Source organism: Montipora capricornis, unplaced genomic scaffold (assembly GCF_036669925.1).
Source record: "Montipora capricornis isolate CH-2021 unplaced genomic scaffold, ASM3666992v2 scaffold_285, whole genome shotgun sequence".
Taxonomy (NCBI): Eukaryota; Metazoa; Cnidaria; class Anthozoa; order Scleractinia; family Acroporidae; genus Montipora; species Montipora capricornis.
In genome coordinates this window covers 13,503-27,500 of record NW_027180025.1, presented here as the reverse complement: position 1 = coordinate 27,500, position 13,998 = coordinate 13,503, and the positions used below count along the sequence as shown (strand labels likewise).

Below are 13,998 nucleotides of genomic sequence, written 5' to 3'. Positions count from 1 at the left end.
AATGAAAACTTCTGAATTGTATTACACAATGATAAAATTTTTAATATTTATTATGTTTATAGACATCACAAAATTTACATACAGTCTCACTTTGAAAGAGAGCACAAAACAATTTATCTCATTGGTCTCTGTGCAATGTACATGTATGTAATGTTTCCATGGTACTTTTAAAAATACAAGAGTTTCCTTAAAAATTAATAACAGTTACCTACCTTTTAGAAAAGTCCCATTCAAGACAACCTCCACCAGCCCTTTTTAGCTGCCAAAGACCTAATACATTGCCCTGAAACAAAATATGGACATATAAAAACCCTACAAGGTCAGCTTCATGACCCGACATAATGGTTATGGTAGGAGCTGTGGAAATTTGACCAGCTGGAATTCCTTGTTGACACCCTGGCTTACAAACTTATATGGAAGCCTGTGACAACATCCCAAAGTGTCCACCTTACCAAACTGACCATTTTGTCAATACTAATTATTTATTGTTGAATTTTTCATACCTTTTTATTGATAATGTCTGAATTTATAAGTGTTTGAAGGGTACAACTCAAAACAAATTTTGTATTTCACTCATAAATTTGCTCTTTTTTTGAGGGTGCCTGGGCATAAAGCACTCAAAGCACTAGCTTGTGAGATTTCCCATATCCAATTAAAACAGTGCAAGGCTGTTGCCTAACAGGAGCCCGGTAGCCTGGGGCTCCCAAAGAATAGCTCTGGGCTCCTTAATTTTTCACAGCAACGCCGTTCACTTCATATGTTGGGCTCCTAAGTTCTCAGCGTTTAGCTCTGAGGGCCCCTTTAAAATTTTCTTAGGCAGCAGCCTTGCAGTGGAGCAATCATGCCAAAAATTGTCTCTTAAAACAAACGTTTTGAGATATAAAAATTCCTCAAGATGGCTTTTTGTGTATTGTTATGAATAGGCCATTTCCGAGTTCCTGTCTGCTTCCTCTTCAAAGCAAGTCTAAGTGCGAAGTCTTTGTGATGGTAATTAGGTCTACTTTACATATGAATGAAAACTAATTTTCAGGAGAAAAACTTCGCACTTAGACTCGCTTTGAAGAGGAGGCAGACATGAACTCGGAAATGGCTTATTAGATTAACAACCCGCTCCCTCCTGAGAGTGACACTTATAGATTTTAGTCTGTCTAATGCCAGACGATTTTACTCGTCAATGGGGGCCTCTTCAGGGATGAATGGGTTAAGCACTCATCAAAAAATTTAAGGTTTTGGTGGGAGAAATTGCAATATTAACTGCATCACAATATGATTGGTATATTTAGATGGCTAGCTCTACTACATACATGTAACAGTACATGTACAGGGTTCTCCCTAGTTTTCAGCGCAACAGGTATGGCACCTTTTCACACCGGTAAAGCAATTGGTTAATGTTGGAGGTTCTGCAAAGGATAAGCAACTTCTGAGTGTTTGCAGGCGGTAATAAGTGCTCTTACAAGCAGTATTGTAAATTTTACCGGTAGCTTTATCAATGTTTCATGAAAAATGCTAGTAATGCAAATGCTTTTGAGTAGTGTACTATGGAATACCCCAGAAGACAACTGAATTTTTTTTGTCAAGGCCCACATACATGCACATGCAAACAAGCAAGTGACAAGTAACAAGCGAGAAAACTTGTACATGTATACCATGTCATAGGAAGTACAGTAGTTACATATCACCCTGCACAAGCAAGGTGGAATACAGTCGAATATATGCTGTGCAGTTATTGACTGATTGGTTAAATCTTTTTATGACTTGGTATAAGGGGCTTCACATTACTGAACATGTGACATTGTTTGCACAAGGAGCCAGAGCCGGCTAAATTTTTGCGCAGCCCATCAAAGAATTTTAAATTCCTAGAATACTTTTTCTCACAGTCCAGGAACGAAGGTGTGAAAAAGCAACGTGATCCCAAACCACACGTCAATAATAATAACACCGTAACTGTTCATTAAAGTTGTTAAGATCGAGATCACGTAGTGCAGTATGACACAGGAATAAAAATAGTAACAGTAGAACCGAAAGAGTTAATTCTTCATGTGAATCGTTCCATGTCTGTTTATATTATTTTCTCGTCATCATGTCACACACCAGGCAGTTACTTTAATGTTTAACTCCTCATTTCACAACAAAAGTAAATGCGATATTGCCAGGCTTGCGGATTTGTTTAATCTAACAGAAGTACCGCTAAAAGAGAGGGCCTATTTTCGTCACAATACACCGATTGCAAATATGGCAGCCCCTGCGCGAAGGCGAGGCTTTTCGGTAGTAACCGTTGCTAAGGCCAATTCATTTCTCATTTGTTTTGTCGAAGCGAGTGCATTCGCTCGTTGTTGGCTGTTTATGTGCTCCATTAATTCAAGTAAACTGGTGAGAAAATATTTTTCATCCGAAGCAGAAGTCGAGGAAAGCTTAGAAAAGTTTTATTCATACTTTCGAAGTATGCCAGATAATTGTTGCGTACCGTTGTGTCACAAGTCAGGATACAGAGTTGGACCAGACGTAAAAAGATCACTTATCACGATCTTCCCCTAAGAAATCCTAAGAGGCTTAAGGTATTTGATAAAAGAACCGATTATTGTATTTATTTGCCTATTTGATGGCAGGTGTAAACAAATACCATTTCCGAATCCTTTGCAGACTTGGCTGGTAAAAATCCGAAAAGGTGCCTCGAAGGATTTCAAATTAACCAAGCGAACTAAAATCTGCTCGCTACACTTCAAAGATTCAGATTTTCGTCTCACTTTAAAATGTCGCCGGTACATTAAAGACGATGCTCTTCCATCCATATTTCCGTGGTCAGTGTCGTCTCCAAATCGAAAATCGCCGCGAAAAAGGCAAAATGTTTTTGAGATGCCCTCTTCTTGTCCGACGATGGATAATTTGGCGACCAATGAAAACAACAAGGGTGATAGTCAGGACAAAGAAATCGCCGATTTGAGAGCACAAATCGCCGCACTACAGGACGAAAATTTAATTCTTCAAGAAACCAACAAAGATCTTACAAAATCATTGGACGAAGAACTGAGAAACCAGTTCGGCATACTTAAGTTTAAAGAATCAGATTCAGACATTAACCTTTTCACGGGATTCCCGAACTATCAGACCCTGCTGACCTGTTATAATTTTCTAAATCCGGGTACCACCGGAGAAAAAAAAAATGCCTACGTTTCCAGTGTAACCGATTAAGTGGACTTCACGTGTGAAGCTACAACATCGTGCAAATATCCTTCTATAAAGAAATTCACACCGCGTTCAAACGGTTTCATAACCATGTAGGTCGGTGATTGTTGAATGCTTTTACCCGATGTGCGGACGTACTTTACGACTGAGTTGTTTGTGAATGGGGGAAGGCCGTTTAAGCATTTCTTCATGTCTTTCTCAGAAGGACAAGACTTAAATTTTTCTTCATTTTCCCTGAGAAGTTCGACGTCACTTTTTTTCGTTGGAGCACATGCTTGCGCGTGTGCGGTATTTTTATCCACTGGGATTTCCTTTGCTCTAGAGTAAAACAAACAAGAAAAGCATTGTAACGCTTTTTCCAATGAGTATAAATCCACAATCAAAGTAGCGAGGCTTCACTGTTAAAAACTATTTTCTTACTTCGCAACGAGCTGTGCTTTCACTGTCAAACCTTTCAGGCTGGCGTTATGGTCCCGAAGATACTGCCTCAACTCGTTAACATGCATTTTCTCCACTGGCCTGTCCATGACTTTCTAATTTAACGTTCTAACTTTCTGGAGAGAGCTCAGAAGACCTACAACACAAGCAACTGTGGCATAAAATTCACTCGCATCAACAAAGGAAACCAGAGACGAATTGGCCCTTAGCAACGGTTACTACCGAAAGCCTCGCTTTCGTGTATCAGCCGCCATATTTGCAATCGGTGTATGAGGAGATATGAGCTTCCGCGTTTCCTGGCTTGACGGCGCAGGATAAAATTGCTTCAGTTGGGCAGCGTGCTTATTATTGTTATTGCCTTAAATGGCCTTAATACAATATAAAGTGAAATTACCTGAATTACTAAGGGAGTAGGTCTGCAAAAGTAATGACTGTGCTGAGGCCCTCCTTGGCGTTTTGGGAAACGAGGGAAGATGGCTATTTTGAACTGGGGAACAGAGGAAAAATGACAAAATGTTTTAGGAACAAGGCGACATAAACAATTTTAGGGAGCAAAAAGCTGGGTACAAGTTTGAAAGTAAATTGGGCGGGGAACAAGGGAACAAAACTTTAAAATTTTAAGCCATTTAACTTAAATCAGGTTTGTAAGTAAGATGACGACTTACCGAAAACTCCTGCGGCAGTCTTTTGCTTTTCGGATCTTTTGAATCTTCCTGCCCATTCGCTAAATGTAGCTGTTCGGCCAGGCCTCCCTTTGTTGCTCGCGTTCGTAGACCTCCGGTTAAGGTTTGAAGAAGGTCTCTATTTTTGCCATGAAGTGTTCACCGATTAACCCTTTCGGAGACTGTCTAAGGTTGAATCATGTTACTGGCGTGTAACTTTGTGGCGAATGCTGATTATCTGACCTGAATTTTCGTTGCACTTTCTTCCGGATTCCGTCGATGTTTACTGGGTTTATTTGGTGGAATGCGTGCCATTTCACCCGCACAAAATGTTAAGGAATCGCAAAGATCCAATTTTGGTCGTCCAACAAGGGAAAAAGAGAGGAAGAGCACATGCATTGATCGCCCGCGCGAAAAACAAACCGATAATTCAAACCGATCTCGTTCCCAGAGTCTTTACGGCGGGGCAATTCATAGTGGCGAACAAAGTTGTTGGATCATGTAATTATTGTGAAATGTCCACAATCCTTCTCTTTGTGCCAACATCCAATCACAACCCGTTGCGAGCCCAGTGCGATTCCTGGGGCGCTTTCATTTTGGGTGGAAAAACCGGGGAGAATTTTCTGCTTTAAAGGTGGAGAGCAAATTTCCTCAATCAAAATATGGAACGGGGGAAAGTGTGTTCAAGGAGCATGGTAAAGTCTGCTTACTAGCCTACATTACTTTCTCAATCTCATTCTGTGCTGGGACTCCTATATCACAAAAGCCTTGATTTACATGTTATTTGCATGATTCATCTCAGCAATTTACATGAAATTTACACAGAAAAACTATTTTATGGCCGGGTTGTGTCAATTTACATAGACTTTATGGCCTTTGCAATTGTTGTAAACAATCAAAACGGTCTAATCTTGTGAGGCCCTAAGTACCCGTTTATATAGAGAAAAATTGTCCCGGGAAGAAGGGTCACTCGCTTACCGGAGTTACCCTGGACCAGCCATTTTTTCCTACATTTCCCTATAAAATGCGGTTTAAGTAAACTGTTTACATGAGGAAAAAAAATTGGCTCGGCTAGAAGGGAAACCCACCTAGCCGGGTCACCCTTTGTCAACGGTAGGGTCGCCCTCCTGCCCAGGCCAACTTTATTCCATGTTAACACTTTGGCTCGCTCAGTGGAGTCAACTTGATCGAGGCAAGATGATGAGAGAATGCGCGAGTGCTATCTTCCCAGCTCTTGACTCAGGGAAAAAGGTTAGTTCTTTTCTCACATAAACGCTAGCTAAAAACCCGGCTGGGAGGGTGACCATCTTCCGAGGACAACTTTTCCCCATATCAACAGGGCCTAAGACTTGATCGAAGTCGAACTATTAAAACACATACCGATAGGCATTTTATAGGTTGCAACCGGCGAACTTTTGATAAACCGAACTCAGTGCAACATGCAGGGCTAATTCAACAGTTTCCCACATAATTTAATTAGGTAATAAATATTCGACACTCAAAATCATCGTGAACAGGGCATACAGATCCAAAACCATTTGGTAACTTAGACAGGACACGCATGATGATAGAGCGCAATTTACAGACATTTTATGAGACACCAAACGGCGTAAAAATGTTTGTAAATTTTCGATTTATAGACATTTTTGCAAGATTTTATAAAGTCTGTAAATTTCAAGTATTTCCTCTTGTTGTAGCTCCAATAATTTATAAACATTTTACAGACATTTTATAGAGCTTTACTCAACAAAACTCTGTAAAATATCTGTAAAATAAATTTGCAAAGATTTTATATTTATGGGATTAAGTGTTAAAGTCTGTAAATTTATTATTTACAGACATTTTATGAAGTCTGTAAATGGTCCACATTTTCCAGTGTAAACACCTAATGGAACGTGGGTTTTATTCGAGGGACGCTTAATTCGGAGAATGAGGGGGACGGGGGTGTCACTTATTCAAGAAAGTGTTGCAATTGAAATTGTATACGTAAAAACAACAATTGCGTTTTGTGTTGTCTTTGGTGTGTTTCAGGTCCATGTGGTTGAGTCGTCGAGCATTGCTGATCACTGTAGGACTTACGCCCTAAGTGATTCAACAGACTCAGACTTTCAAGCCTGCTGCGATCACCCACACAATGAGTCATGCGCGCAGTGCTGCCAGTTGCAGGAAGTCCTATCTACCTTGGAAAGTGAGTGTTCTCATGCACTTTGCAATGAAGAGGAGAAGGAGGACATGCTGCACACTATTAAGCAAGCAACAAATAACATCATGATCTGGAAATCCCATCAGTTGCGCTCCGTTCACCAGGATCAAGCCAAATGTTCTGTTTTAGCTAAAATCAAGAGCAAATCTGATGTGTTCCTTGTTCAGGATTGGGCGATGAAATACATGCCACGGAAATTTCGAGAGCCGCAGTCGGACTGGTTTGCTAAGCGTGGGTTACCATGGCATATTACAGTTGCAATCAGAAAGTCGGAAGAAAGCGAGCACTTTGAGTCTCAAACATTTGTACATGTCTTTCAGAATTGTACACAGTGCCGTCGTGGTATCTATAATGCAGGACTGCCTCGCCTCACTGAAGAAGGAAATGCCGCAATTAGAAAGAGCTTATTACAAGCAAGATAATGCGAGCTGTTACCACAGCAGGTATACAATCGTTTCAGCTAAACTAGCAGGTGACATCGCTGGGGTGGTTGTAGAACGGAACGACTTTTCCGACCCTCAAGGCGGCAAAGGAGTCTGCGACCGTCAAGCAGCAACTATTAAGGGAGATGTAGGAAGATATGTTAACGAGGGTCATGATGTGACAACAGCTGTGCAGCTGAAAACTGCCATAGAGTCTGGTCCAGAGTCTCGTGCGAAAGCTAGTTACGTCTCACTTAATACGTCAATTACTCCGCCAGTCAAATGGGAGGGTGTTAGCTTGCTTAACAACTTCAAGTATGAAGAGAGCGGAATACGTGCGTGGAGAGCGTTCAATGTGGGTCCAGGGAAGTTGATACCGTGGTCTCAATTTGAGGGCGTTTTGCAGATCCCGGAAGTTCTAGAAGTGCTTGATCCCCCATCGCAGACCACGCCATATTTCAAGAGCGTGAGACACAGGCATGTAAAGAAATCATCTAAACGGGATCCAGAAGCAACCAACGAAACCACCAGTCAAGACCCAGATGATGATGATAGTGAAAATGATCAAGCTTCACTACTTTTCCCGTGCCCCGAGGAAGGATGTATAAAAGCCTACAGCCATTTTACATCGCTACAAGCACATCTGGACACGGGTAAACACAAACGACTCCCTGAACAGGAAACACTGTATGACAAGGCAAAACGAGTTTACGCTTCAAAGCTCATAGATGAAGGTAGTAGGATTCCCACTGTACAGTTACAATGTGAAGAACAGAGCCAATGCTTAACTCCCCTTCCAATGGGATGGGCTCTAAAGACAATCACCAAGAAGGCTCGTTTTACGCAGAAACAGAATGAATTTTTGAAACAGCAATTTGAAATTGGCGAGCAAAGTGGACGGAAAGCAGATCCGAGTGAGGTCTCAAAATTAATGAGATCTGCAAGGGACGGGTTGGGAGTTCGTCGGTTTCAACCAGAACAAGTTCTAACAGGAAAGCAAATCACTGGATTCTTCTCAAGACTGGCAGCAAAGAAAAGGCTGGCTCCCAGTACAGTGAACCGTGGAGATTCAGACGACGAGGTCCCAGGAGAAGATAACAGGGCAGCGATGGCGCAGACGACCCATTCGGAAATCTGTGCGCGTGTGATGAGGGAGGTTTCTCTTCAGCACCCAATTGTATCCTCGTCAGGCTACAATATCTGTGAACTCATGCAAGCGTGCAAGAAGAAACCGACGTCGCTAAGTGTGGACATGTTGCGTAGCATTTGCATTGAACTGGGCTTGGATGTCTCCGATATAACGCAAAGACGAAAGAATCCGTATATCAGTCGTTTGTCGCAGCTTGTGGACGAATGCAGCTGTGCCTCGTAAAACCGAGAGAATTAAATCAGCTGTTTACATTTATGCGATTATTTAGTAGGTAATAGGTGAGGTGAGGTGAGGTGAGCTTTCCATAGAACCTTACAGTGACTGAGCCCCGGGGGGGAGGGGGGGTACTCCCTTATATGGGCTATATAGGTATCTGCCGCCCCAAAGGGCATGGCTTTTTAGCCGTTTTGGTCATAGATAGGGTATCGATTTTGGCCATTTTGGTCATAAACAGGGTAATACTGGTTTTGGAACTTTAGTCTTGAATTGAGTATGTTTTCTAAGAACAAGCTACGTTTTCATCATTATCGATAAGATCATCAAAAGCCCTTCATAAATTATGTTTAGGGTAACCGTGCCAGCCGCAACGGTCATTAATAGGGTATCGAATTTTTGCTCAGGTCGTAAATAGGGTAGGGAAAATCACAAGTTTTGGTCATAAGTAGGGTACGGGTTTTGGAAAGCGGGCTTCACACCTCCACCCAATTTTTCTGGGAGTACCCGCCCCCACCCCACGGGAACCGAGCCAAATTCTGTACACTGCGTACGTTACTCTAAACTATTTAACCTTCAACCAAACATAACGATGCTCGACAAGTGGGATAGATATTCGTAAGCAGCACGTGTAAGTTAGCTAGTTTCTGAAAATATCTACACCGTGCCAAGATAGGCCCATTTCTCCTTAGGTTCCGGAAAGCGGTATGACGGAAGTTGGGTTGACTACACGTTGTACTTTGTTGGTATGCAAGCGAAATTCCACCGAGAATCTAAAGAATGAACACAAAATCGCTTTTGAATATGTCGTGACACACTCTGCAATACACTCTGGTCATTGAGGTATAAGTGCTTTGTTTATTTAGATACCGATGCAATATTTACGTTTAGGAGGCATGAATTAAGTTGCTCTTCCGTGATAAATTTGTGTCTCTTAGGGCAGTTTGATTTCATCAACATGTTAACTGGCTAATCCAATCTTATTAAAGAAAAATTTCGCACATCAACAACACAGATACTTTAAACTATCACCTGGTTTGGAGTCAATAACTTTACGTGTTTGTACTGTTGTTTTAGCAACGAAGTTGTTCAACCAGGGTAGAGTAGAGTGTGATTTAAGTTTGGTCTTCCTTGTCTTTTTTCTCTTGCACGCGATGGTCAAGATAAGTGCTATTTCTCTAACGTTTCACAGGCGTCAAACAATTTAAACCCGTTTTGTGATGTCTCTGGCGTTTTCTTGTTGTCGTTGTTTTTTCCTTGCATGGGGGGAATTGTGTTACATCAGCTTACGTTGTAAATTCAATGGCGCTGAATTGTAATTTTCTCGAATTTTGACCGGCGTTCATTCAAAACTGCTACTAGATCCCAAATAAATGAAACTACAAACCTAAACCTCAATGACTGGACACTCTTTGGTTAAAATATCAGAAGATTTGAAACACTACCGGTCAGCTTTTTGCCGCGCTGGATTTGGATTATTTTTGAGTTTTCAACTGATAAGAAAAGTGTCTTTAATTAATCGGGGCTCAGTTCGCTCGGAAAGAACAAGAGATAAAAATAATCACTATGTCTTGTCCAAGGAAGAGTAAATATATTCAATTAAAGTTGAGAAAGATTCACAGCGATGTAAACGTCCGTGTAGCAAGGAGCTGAAAAGTGTGAAATTTCGGATTCTCACGGAGTGAAATATGAGCTTCCGGTGCGATAACCATTTTTCGTGGTTTTCTGCCGTTAAATGAAATATTTCTAAAAACTAACTTGATTCCCTTTAGTTAGTTACCTAGGACTTCAAACTGATAAAGTCTGAGCGAAATCGATTTTTTGACCGTGGCCACATTTTTTTAATTTTCTTTGATTTTTAGGGACATTCACTCTTAATCCCTGTCCGGCGGGGTTAGTATCAGGATGGGAGACCACAACAATTATAGCCCTCATAAAACAGAAGCATCGGACCGAAAATACTATTAACGCTAACAAATGCGAACTCAGCAAGGTACAGATTTTGTTAGCTTGCTTTATGCAAAACAAATATTGATGCAAAAGTAAATAACTATTGATACACAGTTTTTAGAAAGAGCAGAAGGAAGTTTCCGGGACGGTCGATCGAGAATAAAACATTTTCGACATCAAAACAACATTAATTTTGAACCGTGAATAGAGAATATAAAAAGTTACGATCAGCGGCAAACTTTTTTGGAGATTTTTGCTACGTTCAAATAAATCGCAAAATCGAAAGGTGACATGACCGGAATTCAGCGGGCGCCGTGATTAAGTAATACCGCGGCATGTTTAGGCCCTGTTTACATGGAGGGAGGGTAACCCTTCTAGAGGGTTACCCTCCTGTATTGTTTTTCCAGGTTTCGTTTACATGCGAGATAGGGTTGCCCCAGGAGGAGAGTAACCCTACCTGCTTGCTAGGGTTACCCTTCTAGGAGGGACATGTTTTTGTTTATTTAAGCCATAGGCCATTTCAGAAACGTGAGAGGACTGGGACGAGTTTCTCATACTTGCTTGGATTGAAAATCTAAACTCTTCAACTGAAATGTTGCCAAATGAAAAGCTATCCAGCCAAGTTTGATAGTTTTCTACGGAAAATTGGCCAAATGGGAGACTTGCAGAAGTTGCAAATTCCCATACAAACCCTTATAATTTTGTGGCCTGTCTACCCATTCCATACAAAATCTCTATTTTAGGTGATATTTGTAGATATATTATTTCAACATTTTCCTCCTCTAAATACATCTATTCTTGGTAAAGAAACAAAAACTAGGTTTATCTAACATTTTAATTTATAAGTTTTTTAAACAAACGGAAAACAACAAAACTCGTCCCAGTCCTCTCACGTTTGTGAAATGGCCTATGTAAACGCTCGATGTAGAGTTACCCTCTTGGAAGCATCAAGTTTAGGGTTGATCAGATTACTGTCATATTCCCGCCAACTACAAATATGTCTTCGCGTGGTTATAAACCTGGGGAACTATTTCGTCGAACAATGCTGGCAAGAGTGACTAATCCAAGCCTGAATGATACAGAATGCCAAGAGGACAGTCAGACCAACAGCTTGGCGGCTGGAGTAGAACAGGTTTCCGATGATATCGAATTAACAGCCGAAAGTCTCGACGAAGCCGACGGTCCGATAGGCGGAGTTGTACTTGATCAGCGCAACAAGTCAAAAGGGAAAAGAAAAGCGGCCAATCGTTCAGACTCTTCGGCGAAAAAGGCGAAGAAATGGGCATGGACGCCCAAAGCCGTTGAGGTATTACTCAAATACATCAAAGAGTACAAAACCAAATGCGAATTCAACGGCGTCGACTTCGAAGCTGATCTGTCGAGCATGTACACTGAAGTTCGCCGGTGCTTGGCTGCAGATTTTCCACACGATTTTAGGCCTGAATCCTGCCACGATCCTGGGAAAGGACTCAAAGATATGGACAGCGAAGAGTACGAGTCTTGCAGAAAAAGGTTAGAAGAGGAGAAACAAAATATCAAACTCGGATATCAACGGATAAAGGAAAAAGTAAAGAATGTAAGACAAGACTACCGTAGCGCAGTGAACAAGGGCGCCAGGAGCGGCAGTGGTAAAGTGGTGCAAGATAAATACGATTTATTATCTGATATATGGGGAGGTTCTCCTTCTACGACGTCACTGCCTTTCGGCATTGACGGTGAATATGATGAAACCCCAGGATCATCAGGTACCATTTCTGATCGGGAGAATGAGGGCTCTGAAGGTAGGTTAAGTGAATTTTAGTTTTGTGCAAAAACCAAGGACATTCACACCTAAAACCCAGTAGCATGTGAGTCTGGAGTTTTTGCAAACTTTGCGACGTACAGACTGACTACAAGATTTCGTTGCCATAAACTTCAGCTGATTTGGTGGGTTGGCTGGTGCAAACCAATTTGACCCCCAAATGCTTATGACATAATTTCCTGCAAAATGCAGCAAGTGCCAATTTCATAAAAACACCATTATAAACTGTAGTATTTTGGCTTCAGTACTGCTTCCTAATATTATTAATAATGGGAAAAATCATTAGTGGCTATTATCATAAAGTCAGCTAAATAAAAGATAAACAAGACAGTTCAATGTTTTTCAAACTTATTCTCACATAATTTTAATATTGCTATTATTATTATTATTATTATTATTATTATTATTATTATTATTTGCAGAATGGTCCCCAGCTGATACATCTGGTTCTTCAACTGACGCCGAATCCAGTAAGAGAAAAGGTAAAGTTAGTGTTTCCAATATCCCCAAGCTTGTACACAACAAAAGGAAACACATGGGAAAAAGTCTGTCCCAAGCACAGAGGGATCACCTTCTAATGAGTACCGCAAAAAAGGATATGCACTTAAAGAAAGACATGTTAGCCGCATTTGAGCGATCCAACAAAACATTGGACGACTCAATATCAAAGATGACAACATGTCTGACATCCCTTGGAGAAGGAATCGCTTCAGGAATGCGAATGCTAGCCATGGCACTAACTAACCCACCTGCTAACTCCAGTCCTGCAATGCCCTATGCACAACCAAATTACCCTCCACAGTATAACAGTTATGGTAGACTCAATACATCTTTCCCTATGACACACGAAGCAAGCTATGAAAATAGAGATGCATTCCCCGCCTCCCATTATCAACGTATTGCAAGTGGTCAAGAAAGTGGGCGCTCTAGTCCCTTGTGCAACAGGCCCAATTTTATCGGCCAGTCAAACCTTGTATGAAGGTGACAATAATGACAGTTATATTTTTAAACTAGCCATTAATGAACTTTTTTTTTTCAATTTTAACTTGTAACTTCAAGGGTATTAAGAGACAATATTTGAGGATCACGTCAAGAAAAAGTTGTTGTAGAAAAAAAAAAGTGAATATAAATCAAGGTTAAGGTTTACTTATGTTTTTTTCTTTTTTATAAAAAGATGTTATGTCTAACCAAAAGAAACGATTTCAATGTTTTATTTCAAATTGTAGCAATAGCCAGGTTTACATAAACTTCTATTAAATCATGGTCAACATGCAGTTCCAGAAAATATCCATACTCACACCACAGGAGGTCATTAGATTCCCAGAAAGTATGAAGGTAAAAAGGAACATCCAAAGGGCTTTCAGAGGGAAAGTTCTAACCGAAAAAAACCTTTGTGGAGGCAAGGGATATTTTCTGGGACAACACAGAATTATATTGATCACTTTTTGTATTGTTCTTAATAAATTATGATAGATTGTATTGTGATAAATTCTATTATTGAATGAAATTAAAAAATTCACATTAAGGATAGTGCCTGGAGGCATTTTTGCACAGTTTATGACTATGCCGGAAAAGCAGATCTTAGCAATGGCTATTGGAATCTAAAAAGATAATTGAGGCTAACCACCCTTTTTTTTAGAGATAATTAATAAACAGTAATTTTAAAGTGCCAAAATACAAAGCAATGTATCGCATTTTTTATTACTCTGAAGAATACATGGTTCCCCCCAATTTTCTTTTTAAATACTACATGTAAGAGCACTTGCTAAGTTCTACTTTCTCTGCATAGTTTTAAACCGCACAAAGATATCCCTGTATTGGTAGGCACCACCAATAGGAAACCTGAGTATCTTGAGATGCACAGAAGGTATGCACAGTAACAAAAGTAGGCACCGTCCTTAATTAAATTTAAATTTTCCATGTCAAAATTATAGACTATATTGAGAACATGGATAACTGGGTAACAAAGAAAAAGA

General features: G+C 40.5%; 1 pseudogene; it reads left to right on the top strand.

Annotated features, from left to right (window-relative positions):
* Positions 1-6,212: 6,212 nt before the first annotated feature.
* Positions 6,213-8,280, top strand: LOC138035166 (uncharacterized; annotated as a pseudogene).
* The last annotated feature ends 5,718 nt before the right edge of the window (positions 8,281-13,998 follow it).